The sequence below is a fragment of the Mustelus asterias genome, chromosome 3 (genome assembly GCF_964213995.1).
Source record: "Mustelus asterias chromosome 3, sMusAst1.hap1.1, whole genome shotgun sequence".
Taxonomy (NCBI): Eukaryota; Metazoa; Chordata; class Chondrichthyes; order Carcharhiniformes; family Triakidae; genus Mustelus; species Mustelus asterias.
In genome coordinates, this window is record NC_135803.1 from 115,172,002 (window position 1) to 115,194,578 (window position 22,577).

The window sequence follows — 22,577 nt, forward strand, 5'->3', positions numbered from 1 at the left end:
ATACCCAATGGTTAGAAACTGACATGAAATTCATCCCTGTTACTTTGACATATGTGTTATATATTTATATTGAGTCTTAGTAGCTGCAAAAAGCACTGTGCATTGATATATACATGTTGTCACCGCAGTTGACGTTGCAGGTTGCTAGAACAACCTGTGACATCACCTGCGGGGGTTTCTGTTCAAATCTAACAGGGGGGAGGCTGGGCTATGCCTGGGGCTCAGGGTGCTTCCACTGGGGAGGGAGCTGCCCAGGGCCAGGAGCATTCATCCCAGCTCCTGTCGCAATCTGACCATTCCCAATCAAACAGGAAGGCTCAGTAGAGCTTCCCCTCATTCCCCACTTGCTGTGTGTCTGGGGAGAGGGGGAAAGGGGGGGCAGGGGGAGCTTTGAATTGTGTTTTAAAGATTGTAATCTGTGGCAGATTGGAAATGTTCACCACTCAAGCAGCCCGTCTTGAGATCAAACTGCCCAGGAGGGTAATTGCGATTCGAAATGGGGGCATTTTTGGACCACCCAAAGACAGAGAAACAGAATGACCATGGTGAAGGGAATGGGATTTGCTGCGGTCTCAGCAGTATGCAGGGGTGGCGTGTTGAGATGGAAGATGCACACGCAGTAATGCCAGAGTTACATGACAAGCTCAAAAACTGGTCCTTCTTCGCAATCTACGATGAGCATGCAGCGTCAGGCGTTGCCAAATATTGTGCCAGGAACCTCCTCCAGCACATAACCAGCAATCAGGAATTCAAAGGCATGGTGGACGGCAGGAGTGATTCACAGGCTGCCATTGAGAGTGTGAAGCGTGCCATCAGGACTGGATTCCTGAACATTGACAACACACGGGGAATGACTCCGAGCTCGGGAACAATGACATGGACCGCAGTGGGTCCACGGCTGTGGCTCTCCTGGTTTTGCTGACACATGTCTACTTCATAAACTGCGGAGACTACCAGGGTGTGCTGTGCTGCAGGGGGGGCACTCTGTACACTTCTCCACAGAGGATCACAAGCTCTGTAACCCACGCGAGAAAATTGAGGATCCAAAACGCGGGGGCAATGTGGTGATCCAGCGGGTTAATGGCTCGTTGGCCATCTCCCAGGCACTTGGAGATTATGACTACAAATGTGTAGATGGAAAAGGTCCCACTGAACAGCTGGTCTCCCCAGAGCCAGAGGTCATGGTCATCGAGCGGTCCCAGGAGGATGAGTTTGTCATGCTGGCTTGTGGTGGCATTTGGGATGTAATGAGCAATGAGGAACTGTGCGCATTTGTCCGATCCAAGCTTGAGCTCACTGATGACCTGGAGAAGATTTGCAACCTGGTGGCAGACACCTGCCTGTAGGCATGGACAAGTTGGGCCGAAGGGCCTGTTTCCATGCTGTAAACCTCTATGACTCTAACAGGAAACTGCCAGAGTGACGAAGCAGCCTGTAGTGAACACACCTTGTAAATCAAGCTCTGTTAGTTTTTAACTGTCTGCGCTTCCTAGCATCAATGCCACAATACACAGGATTGTTACTTACTTCCACTATGCCCTTGGTGTCTGGCGCACATGCAAAAGTTTTTCTTAAGTCTTCTTTTCCAACATTTTGTTAATCTTCACACAAAAACTGGCAATGAGAACTTTGAATGGAGCTTGCTAGCCGCCTGGGAGGGGAAAGGTGAATGAAAAGTCGGAAAAGGAGACTTGAGAAAAACTCCTGAATGCGCGCCGGACATCACGGGCATAGTGGAAGTGAGTAACAATCCTTTGCAGAGCAATTATAGAACTAGGAGTGTTTAAAAAAAGAGGCTGAATCTCGGGTTGTTGCCTTGTTTAAATGGGAAAAGCAAGATAGCAGCTGAAAACATGTTGCAAAGTCAGCATACGGGAACCTCTGTACGGAAGAAAATGACAGGAGTTTATGGTACTGTGGGACCATTTGATGAAAATGTGGAACAATGGGGCTCCGATGCTGAGCGTTTTGACTATTTTGTGCAGGCAAACAAAACAGCAAAAGAGTTCCCATGTTCCTGAGCATGCCTTTGGTGATTGCAGAGCATTTCAGATTTCAGAAAATCAATCAGGAAGAAGGGGAATCAATTGTGCAATTTGTGGCTGTTTTAAAAAGACTTGCAGAGTACTGTGAGTTTGGTAATGTACTGAATGATACAATTCGAGACAGACTCGTCTGTGGTCAGTGAAATAAGGCAATACAGAAACGGTTGATAACTGAGAGTAACTTTACTCTGAAAAAGGCCATGGAAATTGCTGTTTCTATGAAGCTGGTTACGAAAGAAGCTGAACAACTGAGTTTGAATACTGGTTTTTGAAATTCGTACATGTCACCGATGTGTGAACACAGGGCATTCAGCTGTGGAATGCTGGTGCAAGGATATTAGATGCAGAAGCTGTGGACAGAAAGGTCATATAGAGTGTGCCTGCTGGAAGGAAAAGCAAGCTGCGAGCAAAAATAATACGAAGCAAGAACAAACCAAAGCAGCCTGTAAATGGAATAAAAGAAAAAGTGTTCATGCTGTGCAGAAGGTTTGAGAGAAATGAAATAATTCAGTCTGAGGACGAGTTATCACTGAATGTGCCTGCCATTGCTGGTGCTAAGAATCGATACTGGGTCACTCCACTGCTGGCTGGACAGCCAATAAAGGTGTAAGTCAACACTGGGGCAGCAGTCTCACTGGTGCCAGAGACTGTACATAAGGAAAAACTCAGACACATTTCCTTGAAAGCTTCAAGAATAATGTTGAAGACATACAGAGGTGAAGTAGTTCCACTGAAGGGCTGCATTGAAGTAGTTGTGCAACTTAACACACAAACAGCAGATTTGTTCCTACATCTAGTAAATGAAAATTATCCAACATTGATGAATCGAACATGGTTAGAGAAGATTGGACTAAACTGAGCTGAAGTTAACCTGATGACTAATGGAGAATCAGTCCTTACAAAACTTCTAAAGAAACACGTAGTTGTGTTTGATGGAGAACTGGGGAGGATGAAAGATATCACAGTTAAATTGAAGATTAAAGAAGAAAGCCAAGCAAAATGCTTGAAGGCAAGATTAATACCCTACACCATCAGGCTAAAATGACTTGGAACGACTGGTGAAGACAGGGGTCTTGGAACCTGTCAGTATTAGTGAATGAGCTACACCAATAGTATCAGTCATCAAAAAGAGATGAATCCTTAAGGATTTGTGAAGACTTCAGCCAGTGTTGTGTGCAGAACAATACCCACTATCTCACATTGATGACCTGCTTGTGGAATTGGCAGGAGGTCAACATTTTAGCAAAATCGACCTGAGCTAGGCTTACTTACTGATGAATTTGGACACAAAGTCACAGGAACTTTTGACAATCATGACACATAAAGGGTTTGATTTGATGCCGAAGATTATTGTTTGTTATCACATCAGCTCCAGCATTGTTTCAAAGAGCAGTGGATCAGATCCTGAAAGGACTGAGCAGAGTCCAGTGCTATCTGGATGCCATCCTACTCACTGGAAGAGATGATGAGGATGCCACTCTTCAGAGATTGGCAATGGATGCATGTCGACTTTGCAGGACCTTTTGAAAGATATATGTTCTTAGTAATGGTTGATGCTCATTCAAATGATGCACAGGGAAACTGCCAGAGTGAAGAAGCAGCTGTAGTGAAATGAAGACACCTTGTAAATAAAGCTTGGTTAGTTTTTAACCCTCAGTGCTTCCTAGCATCAATATCTCAATGCATAACAATATGCTAACAAGGTTACTAACTGCTTCAGACAGGAGTTTCATGTGCCCACCACAAATATGGCCATAAGATTCAATGGGACTTGTAATGAGTAAGATGAGACTGGTAGTATTGGTCTCCAGTTCCCATTCTACATCCACATAGAGCAACAATATTCTGGGTAGAAATTGATATGCATTATGGCTGTTTTAAGTGACACAAAGGGGCACGATGGCACAGTGGTTAGCACTGCTACCTCACAGGGCCAAGGTCCCGCCAATTCTGGCCTCAAGTCACTGTCTATGTGGAGTTTGCACGTTCTCCCCGTGTCTGTGTGGGTTTCCTCCGGGTGTTGCGGTTTCCTCCCACAGTCCAAAGATGTGCGGGTTAGGTTGATTGGCCATGCTAAATTAACCCAGAAGTTACCATAATGAAGTCAACGTAATCAGAAAAGTCAATCAAGAGGTTATGAAAAGTCTTTTGTAGGTTTGGATTCCCTGAGCAACTGGTAAGCAATAACAGACCTCAATTTGTCTCCCAAGAATTCAAATGTTTCTTGAAAGAGAATGGTATTCAACATATTACATCTGTACCGTACCATCCTGCTATGAATGGACTAGCAAAATGTTTTGTCCAAGCCATAAAACACATTGACAGCAACCAGGGAACAAGGTTTGCTGATCAAACATCTTAACCGATTCCTACTAATATATAGGAATACTGTTCATTCAACAACTAAATTCTCATCTGACTTATTAATGATGAAGAGACAACTACGTTTGACATTTAACTTGTTGAAACCTCCCAAAACAAAAGAAATCATTCAACAGAAACAACAAGGGCAGATAGAATGGAGGGAAAGCAAAGCAAAACATTGTGTCTTCCACCAAGGACAAGGACTTTGGCTGGGAATTACTCCACAGGAGAGAAATGGGCTCCTGTCACGATCTTCATCAATCATTCCGAGAGTGACGACCTCCAAACCGTATGACTTATTGATTATTGTTATTTGATCATTGTTATTTGATTATTGTTTGATTATTGAACTTGTTGGGGATGTTCAATCTAAAAGGGGAGGAAATTTTATGTTTTTATATTGAGTTTTAATTGCTGCAATAAGCACTGTGTGTTAATATATGCATGTCATCACCAGAGGTGACGTCACAGGTCGCTAGCACGGGGAAACTGCCAGAGTGAAGAAGCAGCCTGTAGTGAAATGAAGACACCTTGTAAATAAAGCTCTGTTAGTTTTTAACCCTCCGTGCTCCCTAGCGTCAATACTTCAATACATAACAATATGCTAACAAGGTTACTAACTGCTTCAGACAGGAGTTTCATGTGCCCACCACAGATATGGCCATAAGATTCAATGGGACTTGTAATGAGTAAGATGAGACTGGTAGTATTGGTCTCCAGTTCCCATTCTACATCCACATAGAGCAACAATATTCTGGGTAGAAATTGACATGCATTGTGGCTGTTTTAAGTGCCACAAAGGGACACGGTGGCACAGTGGTTAACACTGCTACCTCACAGTGCCAAGGTCCCGCCAATTCTGGCCTCAGGTCACTGTCTATGTGGAGTTTGCACGTTCTCCCCGTGTCTGTGTGGGTTTCCTCCGGGTGTTGCGGTTTCCTTCCACAGTCCAAAGATATGCGGGTTAGATTGATTGGCCATGCTAAATTAACCCTAGTGTCAGGGGATTAGCAGAGTAAATATGAGAGGTTACGGGAATAGGGTCTGGGTGGGATTGTGTTCGGTGCAGACACAATGGGCCAAATGGCCACCTTCTGCACTGTCGGATTCTATGATTCTAAATGGTAATCGAATTCACTCCATTTTAACTCCCACTCTATCCAGCTTCTGCAGGATAGAGGGAGTTAAAATTCCCCAAGTTCGTGTTAAGGGGTAAGAATGTTTACTCATTTATTAAGACAGGAAGTTTAACATTATTGAAAATGGAATTAAATTGAAAATGAGAATTATAAAAGAATACATTAAAAGCTCAGTATAACAGGATTACAGGAGATAGCTGCTGTTCAAGTGTTAGTACCAGCTTAGTCATGATGGAGCATGTGTGATCATTTTGTTCTTTAATGTCTATGAATTCTATGACTGTACGCAAAGTCATTAATACCAAGAATGGTCTCCCAGGTGGAGTAGGTGTGGTATCAATATGGTAATTATCCAGAAGGTAGTCGGACACAGAAATGGAGAGAATCTGAGATAGATGAGCTGAATATATGGCGCTGAGGTAACAAAATTAATTTGCCGGGCTTTTGGGTAAAGATTTTGTTTTAAAAGCACAGCCATTACAAATCAGAGCCATCTAAAATTAATCTCCTGTACTGGAAAGAGCATTTTGTAGTGCACAATTTGTTCGGTGATAAAAAAGGGAAATGGATATTTTGGCAAAATGTCTGACAATTAACACTTAGGCTGAATTTATACCAGCCATTATAATAATACGGGCTCTTAATTTTGTGAAAGGCAGGCCTGACCCAAGAGACACTCATTAAGACTGGATTCAAACTACACAAGATAATCAGTAGAAGATGGCTGTTGTCATGGTCATTTTCAAAAATGTACCTCTGGGGGCAGCAGATAAATGGCACAACATGGAGACGATGAGCTTCTTGTCATTAGTTTAAATCCTGTTAACTGTCAGCAAATAGTTACAGTGATTGAAACACTATCTTCCAAGCAGTAAAGGCTAAGTCCTTACATATTTAATGCTTTACCTTTGGGTTGTCAATGCAATTTTACATTTTAATTACTCAGCCAGTTTTTGAGTTTACAGATTGCGGATATTCCAAACTGTCTTGGTACGAAAATGTGAATGACCTACATTTAGCATTTGAAATTATTCTGTCAATGCATAACCCTTTTTGGAGAAAGGGACCCCTCCCTGCTGCCATCACAAAGGTAGATAATGACAGAGACCTTTTAAAAAAAATTCTCAACAAGCCTTGAAGAAATGAGGACAACCATCACCACTGTTCCCCCTCCTGCGTGATTTTATCTGGCAGGTCCATTCTACACATGCTGGAAATAGATGTTGTCAGACCTCAAGGGAAGCACTAATAATGATAATATCTATAACACCATAACAACAACAAAAATTCCACAGGGCAAGATTGTCTTGGGGGGGTAAGCACTTTGGAAAACAGGAAGGCATTCTATGGGTCAGTGGTGAACTAATCTATACAAAAATCTCTCACTTTAAGTAAATAATTCCAAACATAAAGAACACTCCTGCATAGAGAAAGGATTTAGAACTTGCTCTTTGAACAGCTTGTCACAGTTTTTTAGGTTAATAATGCTGGGGAAAGCAAACAAGAAGGAAGAATTTTTCCTGAAAATCAGAGTGATGCAAATCGTATCATTTTTATGAGTGAAAAAATATTTAATAAGTTTACAGTTCATTGGCCGATCTGAGTGACTCGAATATAATAGCATCTTAGCGATTTGAATTAAGAAGTGGTTCTGCAAATTTACTCATGGTGACAGCTATTGAAGGATTATGTAGATTATGTTGATGCTGCAAATGGAGGTCTGAGTATTGTCAACAGCAATTCCTGTAAAATAACAAATCTCAATTTGTTATGTCATAGGCAAAGGCATTGTCTGTCTGGAAGAAAACCAACCTGTAATTCACACACCCAAAAATATAGAATTGTCTTTCTCCAGAAAATGTAAAACTAGGTTGGAACTCTAGCCTAAAATCCAATAACACCAGGCAACAGGTGTGTAGAGGGAGGAGCGCAAAAGGGGGGAAAGAATAGTTCTGGAGGCAACACTAATTTGGGCAGCACTAATATTGCAATACACTACAATTGTGCAGCCAGTGCTAACCATTGGCTACACACCTACTGGGTCATCAGTTGTCTTTGATGCCATTTCAAAGCATCTGCTCCCTTAAAGGAGCAATGCAAAGTGGCAGTGGAATAAGGGCAACACTCAACAATAGCGAAATGGCTGTACAAACACTGAGAGAGCAGCAAACGTCTCCAATGTTGCACTGTAGACCCTGATGCAGGAAGAGGACAATATGAGGGATATTCTCTTCCCTTCCAGAGGCTAGAGGACAGGGAGTGCCCCTCCCTCTGCCCACCCCACCCCCACACATCAACTCAGGAGACAGTAGGAAGAGGTTGCGAGAAGTTCAGGTCCAAGGACCCACCAAGTGGGTCTTCCAGCTACAATATTCCTGGACCACCTTCTGCCCACCATTTCATTGGAGGCAGAATTTGTAAGAAAGGATCCTTCCTCCTGTCCACATGTGTGTGAGAAAGGGAGCATGTTGTCTGCTGAAAGATTGTGAAGGTCCGCTTTTCAGGGCATAATCTTGTGGCTAGAACAAAGAACAAAGAACAAAGAACAAAGAACAAAGAACAATACAGCACAGGAACAGGCCCTTCGGCCCTCCAAGCCCGCGCCGCTCCCCGGTCCAGGATTGAATCCTGAATCCAGGATCCCCGCCCAATTTTCCAGCCTATCTACATACCAATATCCTATCCACCGAGCTGTCCCTCACAGCTACGATGCTTTGTTCATTACAACCTATTAACTCACCCCCACGCCCCCATTCCAGACCATGTGATCTCCAGGGAGAGGCGAAAACCCAGAGTGAAAAACCCCAGGGCCAATATGGGGAAAAAAAAAAATCTGGGAAATTCCTCTCCGACCCCCTGAGGCGATCGAAACGAGTCCAGGAGATCACAATGGCCCTGATCGGAAAATGCTTCCCAACCCTAGTCATTTCCACATCCACGAACACCATATGAATTCCCTGCCCCCGAGACAGGTTCCCAACTATCCGCAGTCTCGCTCTGTACTGGCACCAGCAAGATGATCATAGAATGAAGCCTTGAAACGAGAAACAAGGAACAATTAGCCCGCGCCGCTCCCTGGTCCAGACTAGACCACTCTTTTGTATCCCTCCATTCCCACTCCGTTCATATAGCTGTCTAGATAAGTCTTAAACGTTCCCAGTGTGTCCGCCTCCACCACCTTGCCCGGCAACACATTCCAGGCTCCCACGACCCTCTGTGTGAAATATGTCCTTCTGATATCTGTGTTAAACCTCCCCCCCTTCACCTTGAACCTATGACCCCTCGTGAACGTCACCACCGACCCGGGAAAAAGCTTCCCACCGTTCACCCTATCTATGCCTTTCATAATTTTATACACCTCTATTAAGTCTCCCCTCATCCTCCGTCTTTCCAAGGAGAACAACCCCAGTTTCCCCAATCTCTCCTCATAACCAAGCCCCTCCATACCAGGCAACATCCTGGTAAACCTCCTCTGTACTCTCTCCAAAGCCTCCACGTCCTTCTGGTAGTGTGGCGACCAGAACTGGACGCAGTATTCCAAATGCGGCCGAACCAACGTTCTATACATCTGCAACATCAGACCCCAACTCTTATACTCTATGCCCCGTCCTATAAAGGCAAGCATGCCATATGCCTTCTTCACCACCTTCTCCACCTGTGACGTCACCTTCAAAGATCTGTGGACTTGCACACCCAGGTCCCTCTGCGTCTCTACACCCTTTATGGTTCTTCCATTTATCGTGTAGCTCCTCCCTACGTTATTCCCACCAAAATGCATCACTTCGCATTTATCAGGATTGAACTCCATCTGCCATTTCCTTGCCCAAATTTCCAGCCTATCTATATCCTTCTGTAGCCTCTGACAATGTTCCTCACTATCTGCAAGTCCTGCCAGTTTTGTGTCGTCCGCAAACTTACTGATCACCCCAGTTACTCCTTCTTCCAGATCATTTATATAAATCACAAACAGCAGATCATGGCTGTGTTTATCATAACTCCATTTATTTACTTTAACTCCATATTCCTTAATATCCTTAATTGACAAATATTTGTTTGTTCTGAAATTTTCAATTGATTTGGCTTTTTATGGAGAGAGAATTCCAGAATTCCATTGCCCTTTGTGTGTAGAAGTACTTCCTGGCATCACCCTTGAACAATAGAGCTCCAATCTTAAAGCTATGTCCTGTGGGCTACAGGTGATGCAGGGCTAAGCAGAGAGTAAGAGAGATAGGTGCCTTACCTTGACAGCTCTTGTCAGATTTTTGATTATTTTTTGTGACATTACAACCAGGTCCAAAACTCCATGCACCTTACATTGACCTGTTCTCCCACCACTCACCCCTGATGTTATTTAAGAATCATAGAATCCCTACAGTGCAGAAGGGGGCCATTCGGCCTATTGAGTCTGCACCAACAACAATCCCACCCAGGCCCTATCCCCGTAACCCCATGTATTTACCCTGCTAGCTCCCCTGACACTAAGGGGCAATTTTAGCATGGCCAATCAACCTAACCCACATATTTTTGGAGTGTGGGAGGAAACTGGAGCACCCGGAGGAAACCTGCGCAGAGACAGGGAGAATGGGCAAACTCCACACAGTCACCCGAGAATTGAACCCACGTCACTGGTATTGTGAGACAGCAGTGCTAACCACTGTGCCGCCCATAGAAAGAAGCTATTTGGCCCATTGAGCCTGCACCAATAACAATCCCATCCAGTCCCTATCCCATAACTTCACCTATTTACCCTGTTAATCTCCCTGACACTAAGAGGCAATTTAACATGGCCAATCCACCTAACCTGCGCAATGTTGGACTGTGGGAAGAAACCGGAGCACCCGGAGGAAACCCACACAGAGACGGGGAGAATGTGCAAACTCCACACAGACAGTCATCTTGGCTGGAATTGAACCGGGGTCCGTGGTGCTGTAAGGCAGCAGTGCTAACCACTGTGCCACTGTTCTGCATATCTTGGATCTCACCTTGGCGATGCCTGATGTGAAAACCACTTTGGTAGCCATTGGGAATCCACACTCATTTGATCTGCTGGGAAGAGGGTCTTATTCCAGGAGACTGAAGTAGCGTGCTGTGATAGCCTGAACTCCCTGGGGCACTGGTGCTCAGCTATGTTGAGAGAACTGATCAACTCTGCCTGTAGACCTTGTTTTTGGGGTCTCACCTCCTTCCAGCTGGATCTTATCCCCTCTGCGCAATGGGGTTCTCATCCCTTCTGCCTTGTGGGGTTCTCATCCCCTCTGCCCTGTGAGAATCTCATCCCCTCTGTGCAATGGGGTTCTCATTCCCTCTGCCCTGTGGGGTTCTCATCCCCTCTGCCCTGTGGAGAGACATGTGGCCGAAGAGAAGGCAGCGGGTGCTGCTGTTGCTTCTGGTGGAAGGTGGAATTGCATTAGCCCCCTCCCATGCAATGCTGCAGGGATGTGCAGCTGAAGGTGAACTGCTAGACCAGTGAAGTACCTTCAAAGAAGTTGGCAATCACCTGTCAAACAGTGACTGCAATCTCTGAGAGAAGAAATGCTTTGAACAGTAGAATACTTTCTGGGCAAGGCTGGATATCCTCAGAGCAACTGATCACAGATTTCCCAGCCTGTCAGTTTCACTGAAAAGGCTTGTCACCTTGGTGATCTTGACAAATTGTTGACAGGTCAGGAAACAGGTATCCCAACTGGGAGAGTCAGAATGCAAGGTCAGAGAAGATTTTAATTCCCTTCATTGGTTTCCTGCCAGATTCAAGGGTGTTTCCCACTGGCCTTGGAACCAACCTCAGGGGAACCTGCAAGAGGAGGGGTTAATGTTGGGATCCTAACCCAGTCTCATTTTCAGGGGATTTAGTTCCCCTGCACACACGCAAACCTGCCTCTCTTTGGCGGGGCAAACTTCCTCCCTTGTCCCACCACCAGGTTAGAGGTATTCAAACATGGAAGGGAGATTTTTACAGACCCTCCCTCCCAGTGGCATATTTGAAGATGGGGGCATGTGAAATAAAGTTGGATGCCAATCTGCCATCTTCTCTCCCACCCTCGACCTGTCCCCATGTTGGAGGGAGAGGATGAGGCATCAGGCAGCCCTTAGACCTATTGAGGCCTCTAACTGGCCACTTAAGGGCCTCCTTCTGCCTTTGATTCATATGTTCAGTCTGTGGGGGAAGGCAGAAGGAATGCGACCAGTTTTCATTGCACAGACTGAAGGCATGAAGGAGGGAAGGGAGAGGATGGGATACCTCCTTTGGGTAGGGAGGTCTTCTGTGCCCATTGGGGGCACACCACAAGATGGTACCCTCCCACCACATCCCTCTCCCGCTGGCATCTCTAACTGATCTCCCTCCCATGCCTGCCCAAAATCCAAAATGAAGTCCAGTATCCGTCTCTTCTTTTTGGGGACTGCCTTTAGTCCCAGCATTGAGACCCGCTCTCTTCTGGTGCTGCTAGGTCTACAGAACTGCCTGCCAATCTGATGGGCCAGCGGCTCCCTGCAGTGGGAGTTCCTGTCCCTGAGGGGCAGAACTTTAGTATTAAGGCTGTCCCTGGTATGTTATTGCTGTGGGGCAGCCAGATCTCTGGTCGATGGTCTTCCCCTTCCAGGGAATTGCAGGGAGGCTTTGCACATATTTGGAAGGCAACATCGCATTCATGGAAAGGAAAGGAAAGTTGAAGATCGGCATGGATAGAAGGGTTTGAATGAGGGGTTTTGACATGTGCGGGGAATGAGGATGCTGTTTTGAAAGGGAGGGGGAATCCATTCAAAGTGCCAGCTGAGATGGGAGCCAGTAAGTGAAGATGGGAGCCAGTAAGTGAAGATGGGTGGTCACCAGTTTAGTGGCCATGCAGTCAATGAAGCAGAAAATGAGTCTCATGGGCAGGATGAAGAAGGAGGATCAAAGTGAAATTAAAAGATTCAGGGCTCGGGTAAGGAACAGAATATTCTTGATTGGGCAAGGGAAGAAGCAGAGGTCACTGACTGGATGGTCTCCATTAGAACTGATTTATTACAAGCTTAAAATTATGCATAAGACATCTCATATGGTATAAAAAGTATAGGAAGGCTAATGTAAATATTGGATATTTCCTCAGATGTATTCCTTACTGAGTGACAAATTGGGTATGGCAATCTTCCAATGACAATCTTACTCCAGATAATGACATTTTAAGAATCAGTAATGTGAGGGGCAGTGATCAAAGAGAGGAGACTTGTTCTGTATGAAATCAACCAAATGCTTCTCTGCTACAAAATGAAAGAAAGAAAAGGAACAGATAAGCAGATAAATTAAGATTATGAAGCAAAGATCTTTACATGTATAACACGGATTCCACAAGATGTAGATTATACAAGTTTGCAGCTCACAATGCAAGATCTGAAGACTAATGTAAGCTGCTACTTGTCTGAAAAGCAAGATAGTGAAGATTCCTGAATCGAATCAGCTCAGAAAGTAATGAACAGAATTTGTTTTAACCAAACTGACCTGTTTGCAATGTGGTTGTGGGCCATTGGTCAGGAACCTATTTGCCAGGAAAGCGGGCTCTGCGGTGACTGTTCAAATTAAGCCACAGTATTAACATCTCACTTCCAAGTTTCCTGACCAATCAGAGTTTGGGCTTGATGCTGACCTTCATCTATCAAAGGGAGGATTTGAACTTCGAAGGAGCCCCATTCGCAAAACTCTTTGCAGCCTTGCCCTTCCATATCTTTTCAAGCTCTTTCGCCTATTCACCCCATGTCACCCCAGCCTTGGACAAATATGTGAACTAATTTTGAAGCTTGATTAAGTTGAAAAATGTGGGCACATATGAAACTATTGGCCTTTAAATGCGCTTTTAGTTTGGACCGGACATTTGGAATTCCCCATTATCCCATGTGCATGCTCTCTGAACAAGGATATAACTGCACAAGTGGCAGCAAAATGATCATAATGAGCTAGAGGCCAGAGTGCAAATTTGGAGCCAGTCAATGTTTACACAGGAGCAGTTTACAGCCTAAGCTTTTTACATGTATAATACAGATTCCACACAATGTAGATTATACAAGCTTTTAGCTCACAATGAAAGATCTGAAGGCTAATGTAAGCTGCTACTTGTCTGAAAAGCAAGGTAGTGAAGACAGAATCGAATCAGCTCAGAAAGTAATCAGCAGAAATTTGCTCAAGATCCATCCTACATAAATTCTTTCACCTGCATCCTGTCCTTCTTTATCATCCTTCACTTTGCCAACCTCCATTGGGCTGCCAATCCCCTAATGTGCTCAATTGACAATTTTGTTTTACTTTATGCATAATGTCCTTGATGACAAAAAAAAGCATGGAGGACGGAGTTGAAATTCACGTGCAAATTAAACTCTTTTTATTGTGGGTGGCACGGTGGCACAGTGTGGATGGCACGGTGGCACAGTGGTTAGCACTGCCTCACAGCACCAGGGACCCAGATTCAATTCCAGCCTCAGTCACTGTCGGTGTGGAGTTTGCACTTTCTCCCCCTGTCTGCGTGGCTTCTTCCCACACTCCAAAGATGTTTGGGTTAGGTGGATTGGTCATGTTAATTTGGCCCCTAGTGTGTCAGGGGGATTAGCAGGGTAAATGTGTGGGGTTAGGAGAATAGGGCCTGGGTGGGATTGTGGTCAGTACAGACTTGATGGGCCAAGTGGCCTCCTTCTGTATTGTAGGGATTTAATGATTCTATTCCATGCTCTGATGTTTCATTCATTGTGACCATTTCCTTGATGTGAAGAGAAATTCTAACATAGAATTGGAAAGATTTAACATAAAACCAGCAAAGAATTGACTCTGTACCTTTATTTGACAGAATTGCTGTTCCCACTAGTTCACAATCAACACATTATGTGTGAGTCATTATCATAGTCTCTCTCGTTCTGTGCAGAGGCACCTGTCAACGCAGTCCCATCCTCCCTATTGTTTGTTCTGGCATTAAAACGACTGCCAATAGCAGTTCTGCACCACCCCTACCAAGGGAATACAAAGCAGGAAGTGAAAGCAGAAATTCAGCATGCATACCGATTATGTGTTTCTGCTCATTTCCTACTCCAAGTAATCCCTCCCTGCTCTCTTTGACCTCATCAACTGATTTGACTCGTTTTTAGTTTGCAAATTTCACTGCAGCTAGTCTGAGGCACACCTCTTTCCAAGTTGAAAAGTTTTTTGTTTTTGTTTAAATAATTTAAGAAGCAAAACAAATTGAGTTCATTGGCTTTAATTTGGATTATGCTGCAGCCCTAACTTCTAGCTGAGTGAACTAATTTAATCATAACTAGTAAACCTTTGTTGGTGATACTAATGAACAATCCTTTAACAAGTTTGAAAAATACTTCTTTGTTCAATATTTTTAAAGAATCATAGCATCCCTACAGTGTAGAAGAAGGCCATTCGGCCCATCTAGCCTTCACCAACAACAATCCCACCCAGGCCCCAATCCCGGATTTGCCCTGCTAATCCCCCTGACACTAAGGGGCAATTTAGCATGGCCAATCAACCTAACCCACACACCATTGGAGCGTGGGAGGAAACCGGAGCACCTGGAGGAAACCCACGCAGACATGGGGCGAATGTGCAAACTCCACACAGACAGTGACCCAAGGCTAGAATTGAACCTGGGTCCCTGGCGTTGTGAGGTATCAGTGCTAACCACTGTGCCATTGTGCCACCCTCAAATTTTAATGGAGGAGTTAACCTATTTCAAATAAATACTTCAATGCCTCCAGACAGCCTAATGTTATAGAGATACATTTAAAAACTTGTTCATTCACACAGTCACTGGTAATTTCTAGGCTCATATCACCATTTTCCCCAGTTACTCTCCATATAGCCTCCTTAATGTAACTTGAAGCCTGATTCTAACTTGTTTACACCAATTAAATGCTCAAGTTACTTTATAGGCTACTCTAATAATTATTACAAAAATAGAGTATATGCACAGACAGATTTCTTGACTCTTTGCTGGAGTAATGTTCCAACACTGATCACCGTCCAGGACTTGCCCAAAAGCCCATTATTGACATGAATGTTTACCTCAGTGTTGCCAGCCTAATTGATGACAGATGGTATCACAATCAAACTTCATCCTGATTCCTTCCTCCTCCCATATCGATATATATTGTCATGGACAAACCTATGTGTTTTCTTATTGCCCACGATCAAACTGTTTTGTATTTTCACTTTCAGAGTTGTTGTCCCACTTTAAGTAATCCTGGCAGCAAGCCATTTTGTCAGTTTTGAAATAAAGGAGGTTATTTATTTTCCGATACTTGCCTCAGAGGTTTAAAAACACACTATCGTTCACACAAAAAAAAGATACAGATGAAGAATATATAATTACATCATATAATTGTCTCAATCTCTCTTTCATGGCAGGCTTGTAGACCCTGAGTTATAAGGAGAGGCTGGATAGACTGGACTTTTTTCCCTGGAGCGTAGGAGGCTTAGGGGTGATCCTATAGAGGTCTATAAAAATAATGAAGGGCACAGATAAGATAAATAGTCAACATCTTTTACCAAAGGTAGAGGAGTCTAAAACTGGAGGGCAGAGATTTAAGATGAGAGGGGAGAGATACAAAAGGATCCAGAGGGGCAATATTTTCACACAGAGGGTGGTGAGTGTCTGAAACAAGTAGTAGAGGCGGATACAATTTTGTCTTTTTAAAAGCATTTAGACAGTTACATGGGTAAGATGGGTATAGAGGGATATGGGCCAAATGTGGGCAATTGGGAATAGCTTAGTGGTAAAAACTGGGCAGCATGGACAAGTTGGGCCAAAGGGCCTATTTCCATGCTGTAAACCTCTGTGAGTCTTGGAACAGGTTGGTGAGAGTCCTTCTCTCACTTTCAAGGTTTGGCTATTTAGTTGACTGTAGCTGGTTAGATGGCTTACTACTTCTCCCTCTGTCTCTGCAGAGTTTATTGCTGTGGTTGTTAAAGCAGGCAGCAACATTTTGCCTCAGCATGTGACCTGTTGCAAGTCTAAAGTCCTTTTTCCAAATATAATGAGTATCTAGGCCAATTATAAATCCTGTGGGATGTATTTAACACCTTGAGTGTTGGTTGACAGCGAGTGTCTTTACATCACAATGACACATTCAATTTGAAATTATCCTTTTGAGTTAGTTTCAGGAAAAAGTGTTGAGTCAACTTCAGCCTTGAAATTTCCTTGTTCCCTCTTGAGACAAGGGAGTATTTCAATCCATAAGAGAAATCTGGTGAGCCTCGATCTTTTTGTAGTCTTTTGCATTTAAAAAAAATATAAAGTATTGACTGAGAGTTCATAATATATTGGAAGATGGCACATACATGATTAGTCTCCACAGTCACACTATGCATTGCCTCTCAGCTTCCAGAGTTGTAAGAAATGATTTAACCAATTGTCATCTGTTTATGAGTGTTTCCAATGGAACGTTAAGAGTTATGCTTCTGTCCAAGGCTACTGCTGAGTATTTGCTCATTGGCCACAAAATGTTACATTAAGTTACATGATGGTTTGTTGTGTATGTGAAAAGTTTTATTATAGAATCCTAGAACCCCTACAATACAGAAGGAGGCCATTTGGCCCATCGAGTTCATAACAGCCACAATCCCATCCAGGCCCTATTCCCATAACCCCACACATTTATCCTGCTAATCCCCCTGACACTAGGGTCAATTTAGCATGTCCAATCAACCCAACCTGCACATCTTTGGACTGTGGGAGGAAACCGGAGCACCCAGAGGAAACCCACGCAGTTTTGTCAGCTTTGGTATGAAGCTGCTATCGAAATATTTCTACTATTAACTTTGGGTGGACAGAGAGGGTCCTATCCATGTGAGGGTAATGGTTAGAAACATTACTGAATTTCCAATTATGTAAATGTAGATGTTGAATATTGAAGGAGCCAGCATAGATCCTTGATGTAGAGCATCATCGCGTTGTGTGCCCCACTAACCTGCTCATTCAAAAGGACACAGTGTCAAGGGTATTTCAATATTTTGACCATGAATTGCTGTGACAAAGAACAAAGAACAAAGAGAATTACAGCACAGGAACAGGCCCTCTAACCCTCCAAGCCTGCACTGACCATGCTGCCCGACTGAACTAAAACCCCCTACCTTTCCGGGGACCATATCCCTCTATTCCCATCCTATTCATTTATTTGTCCAGACACTCCTTAAAAGTCACTATCTTATATGCTTCCACTACCTCCCCGGCAGCGAGTTCCAGGCATCCACCAGCCTCTGTGTAAAAAACTTACCTCGTACATCTCCTCTAAACCTTGCCCCTCGCACCTTAAACCTAACATTTGATCACACTTGATGCCTTGAGCAATAGATCTCTTTTCATAACATTTTGGGGGCAATGGATGAGACGATTAGCACTATTAAGATTATGCTGAAAATTAGCCCAATGTTGCTTGACTTTGACCGGAAGGATAGAAGGGCAGTATATTATTTAACTGGAGAGAGAATGCAGCATTCGTGGTACAGAGGGATCTGGGTGTCCTGGCACATGAATCACAAAAGGTTAGTATTCAGGTACAGCAAGTGGTTAGGAAGGCAAATGGGTTGTTGGCTTGTATTACAACTGAATCGAATATAATGTAGGGAAGTTTTGCTACAGCTGTACAGGGTCTTAGTGAGACCACATCTGGATTCTGTCACCGGAATGTTCCCATCCCACCCGCCACAGGAATCATAACGGGGGGAGGGGGGCAGGAGGGGGGCGGGGGGGAGGAGGGATGCAGTGTGGGATTTTCTGGTTTTGGGGTGAGCGTAAAATCTCATCTTGTGTTTTGATTTCCTTATGTAAGAAAAGATATAATTGCTTTAAAAGTTGTTCAGCGAAGGCTCACTCGACTGATTCCTGGGATGAGGAAAGCTTGAGCAGGTTGGGCCTATATCTATTGTAGTTTAGAAAAGTGAAAGGTGATCTTATTGAAACATATAAAAACCTGGGAAACTTGACAGGGTGGATGCTGAGAGAGTTCTTTATGGGAGAGTCTAAAACTAGAGGGACACAGTTTATTAATTAGAGGTCTCTTATTTAAGTCAGAGATGTGAATTGTTTTCTCTCAGAAGGCAGCAGAGGAAGCTGGGTCTTTGAATGGATTCAGGGCTGGGTTAGATGAGTTTTTGATTGACAAGAGAGCCAAGGTGCACAGGCAGGAAAGTGGAGTTGTGATCATAATCAGATCAGCCATGAATGGCAGAGCAGGCTGTGGGGCCGATTGGCCTAATCCTGCTCCTCATTCGTGTGTTGCGTGTAATGGTGAGACCCTGGTTGTAGCGACTTCGGCCTGGTCAGAAACCAACATGGCACAACAATGTCAAAGATGGAGCAGAAAAATTCTCCAGTAAGGTGGCACGGTGGCACAGTGGTTAGCACTGCTGCCTCACAGCGCCAGGGACCTGGGTTCGATTCCCGGCTTGGCTCACTGTTTGGTTGACTGGCCATGCTAAATTGCCCCTTAGTGTCAGGGGGATTAGCAGGGTAACCATGTGGGGTTACAGGAATAGAGCCTGGGTGGGATTGTGGTCGGTGCAGACTCGATGGGCTGAATGTCCTCCTTCTGCACTGTAGGGATTCTATGATTCTATGAGAATTGAAAGCTGTGGATTGGAGTGATATTGTAGATGGCATTTAATCGGTTCCCATATTTGGCAAAGGGGAAGACTATTGTTTCATCTCAATGTTTTAGAATATTGCCTGTCTCGGAGGGCAACAGCTTTCATATATAGTGCTCCTGTTATGTGTTATTGATTAATATATTGGCTTCAATACGGAGGTGAGAATAGGAGGAGACACATGTGGAGTGTAAATATCGGATGGTACAGTGGCACAGTGGTTACCACTGCTGCCTCACAGCGCCAGGGACCTGAGTTCGATTCCCGGCTTGGGTCACTGTCTGGGTGGAGTTTGCATGTTCTCCCCGTGTCTGTGGGGGTTTCCTCCCACAGTCCAAAGATGTGCTGGTTAAGTTGATTGGCCATGCTAAATTGACCCTAGTTTTGGGGGGATTAGCAGGGTAAATATGTGGGGTTACGGGGATAGGGTGGGATTATTGTTGGTGCAGGCTTGATGGGCTGAATGGTCTCCTTCTGTACTGTAGGGATTCTATGTAACAGAGACTAACTGGACCAAATGTCCTATTTTTATGCTGTATATCCTATGTAATTTTATGTAATGTCAAAAAGTTACCAGACATTGAACTGTTGATCACCCAGTATAATTAGCAACCTGAAATTTGCTAAGAGAACTTATTTGATGTTCACACATATATTTTCTATCATTGGGAACTCCCTGTGTCCCTAATCCAGGGGGAATGAAACAAAAGAAAGCACTTCCACTGCTGCTCAAATTGAAATCAACTAAATCATCTTAAAGCAGGGATCAGATCTGGGGCCTTACTGATGTGTGTGATTCATCTACTCACCAAATAAACTCTATGAGGCACCAGGGATTCACTGCGCGAACACACTTTCAGAGCCAAGAAAATTCATTACGATCATAATGTCTGTTCATAATTTAACTACTAATGTTGATTGGGTAGGCACTATTGACAATAACTGGTGAGATTGTCCAGAGAGGTGTGGTGGTTCGAAACACCAAAAACAGCCTTTATATTAGTCTCTGAAGAAGAAAGAAGTGAAAATAAAGTTAAAACAAGATTAATTTTACCATCTCTCAACTAATCCCATCTCCAACTTTCTTATCTGTGTCTTCCCCATCCAGTTCAAAACACTGACTTCTCTTGGGCCATCATTCAAGGAATGCCAAGCACCATTTGTTGACTCCGCAAGCATCGATCCTTCATGCAGAAGCCCAGACACATCAAACAGCATTTCCCCAATTTGGTGGAGGTTGCATTTGGAGCGTGCATGGTAGAAAAGTCTCACTCATTGACGTGGGATTGGGGATCACAATATTTCCCCTCCCTCTTCCAGCCTTGGGATTGACGATGGGCAGGAAACCCCCTTGGACTTGTCAGGTAATTACAGGGTTGTTGAGGGTTTAAAGAAGTCAACCATGACCTGCGTTAGTCCTGAATCCTGGGTATGAAAGCTGTTTCCTGACCTGTCAGCAACCTATCAGGGTCACGGAGGTGAGTACACAGTGGGAAAGGTTTCTTCAGTGGAACTGACAAGCTGTGAAGGTTTTGATCAGTTACACTGAAGAGCTTTAGTAATGGCCATTGTGAGACTGTTGTTCAAAGTCTTTCTTCTCCCAGAGTGCTTTCACTGCTTGACATGTGATTGTCAACTGCTTGGAAGCCACGTCACCTGTCAGCGCGTCATTCACACTCAACTGCATGTCTCTGCTGCCAAGCTCCAGCACTACATTTGAACAGCATGTGTACAGCATGGAGCCTCTGATGAGGGGCTCCAGCAGAAGCCATTCCTAAAGCTCCAGCACTCCAGGGCAGCGAGGGATGACTATCAAATGCTGGCCTTCCGAGTGATGCTCACTTCCCAAAGAATCAAAAAGAAGCAGCCACAGGAGCAGTGCCGGCAGCACCAGCTGTCTTCTCAGTCACATGCCACTCTACAGGGCAGAGGGGATGGGCACCAAGATACAGCTGGAATGGGACAAGATGCCAACACAAGGCCTATAGAGAGAGGATCAATTCTCTCAACAGCCTCGGGAGACTCAGACTCTCACAGCAGGTCACTGCTGACATCTGCAGTCTCCTGGAACTAAACCCCCTCCCAGTGGAGGTGGTGACCTCGGCCTGTCACAGGGGAGCCTTTTACTATCCACATCCCAACCATCCCACCAACCCCCCACCCACCCCTCCACACCCCCCACCCCCACACCCCCCAACTCCCTCCCATTACCCCCATACCCCAACCACCCCCCCACCACCCCCCAAACCCCCACCCCCACCACAACCCCCACCATGCCCCCACCACACCCCCCAATCCCCCACCCCTCACCACCCCCACCACCCCCACCACTGCCCCCACCATCCTCCCAACACTGCTCCCACCACCACCCCCATCTCCACCACTGCCCCCCAACCCTCCCACCACCCCCCACCACTGCCTCTACCACCACTCCCCCCCACCCTCTCACCACTGCCCCCACCACCGTTCCCCCCGCCCCCCCACCACTGTCCCCACTACTGCCCCAACAACCACCTGAGAGATTCTGGGTGGAATTTTCCCATCCCACCCACGATGGGAATTGTAGCGGGCGGGACAGGAGCATGCAAAGGTCCCTTGACTTCGGGCTCTTACCAAGACTTGTGCTCTCTTTTCCTGCAAGAAGAGAAACCAGAGAGCTGTGAGTACTCATAATGGCTTGTACTTATTTATATTCATTCATGGGATATCGACGTTGCTGGCTAGGTCAGCATTCAGTGCCCATCCCTAATTGCCCTCGAGAAGGTAGTGGTGAGCCACCTTCGTGAACCACTGCAGTCTATGTGGTGTAGGTACACCCACAACGCTGTTAGAAAGGGAGTTCCAGGATTTTGACCCAGCAACAGTGACGGAACAGTAATATATTTTCAAGTCCGGACGGTGAGTGGCTTAGAGGGAAACTTCCCGGTGGTGGTGTATCTGCTGTCTTAGTCCTTTTAGATGATGGTGGTAGTGTGTTTCGAAGGTGCTGTATAAGGAACCTTGGTGATGTCCTGCAGTACATCTTGTAGATGTTACGCACTGCTACCACAATGTTTCTGGATGAGTTGCCAATCAAGCGAACTGCTTTGTCCTGGATGATGTCAACCTACTTAGATGGGGGGTAGGGGGAGAACAATATTTAGAGAGAGAAAGAGGAATTAGTGGACTGTTGTACCTGAGATGATCCAATGCAGTTGAAGCAGGGCATTTCAGAGTGTGGGGCTTAGTGTCTAAAAGTGTTGCACCTCTCTTCATTCCTGCACTCCTGAGATCACTGTCTCCAGGTTGGAGAGACTACAGTCCCACTGTTGGCCTCCTCAACCACTTCCACCCACCCCTACTTGGTTTGAGAGTTTGCCTTCTTCCTTCAGTCCCTGGGAGGGTTCACATTGCACTTCCTCAGATTCCACCGGAAGACCT

The 22,577-nt window shown here is 44.9% G+C and overlaps 1 pseudogene; it reads left to right on the top strand.

Moving 5' to 3' along the window:
• Window positions 1-439: 439 nt before the first annotated feature.
• On the top strand, window positions 440-4,407 carry LOC144491859 (protein phosphatase 1B-like; annotated as a pseudogene).
• Window positions 4,408-22,577: the final 18,170 nt, after the last annotated feature.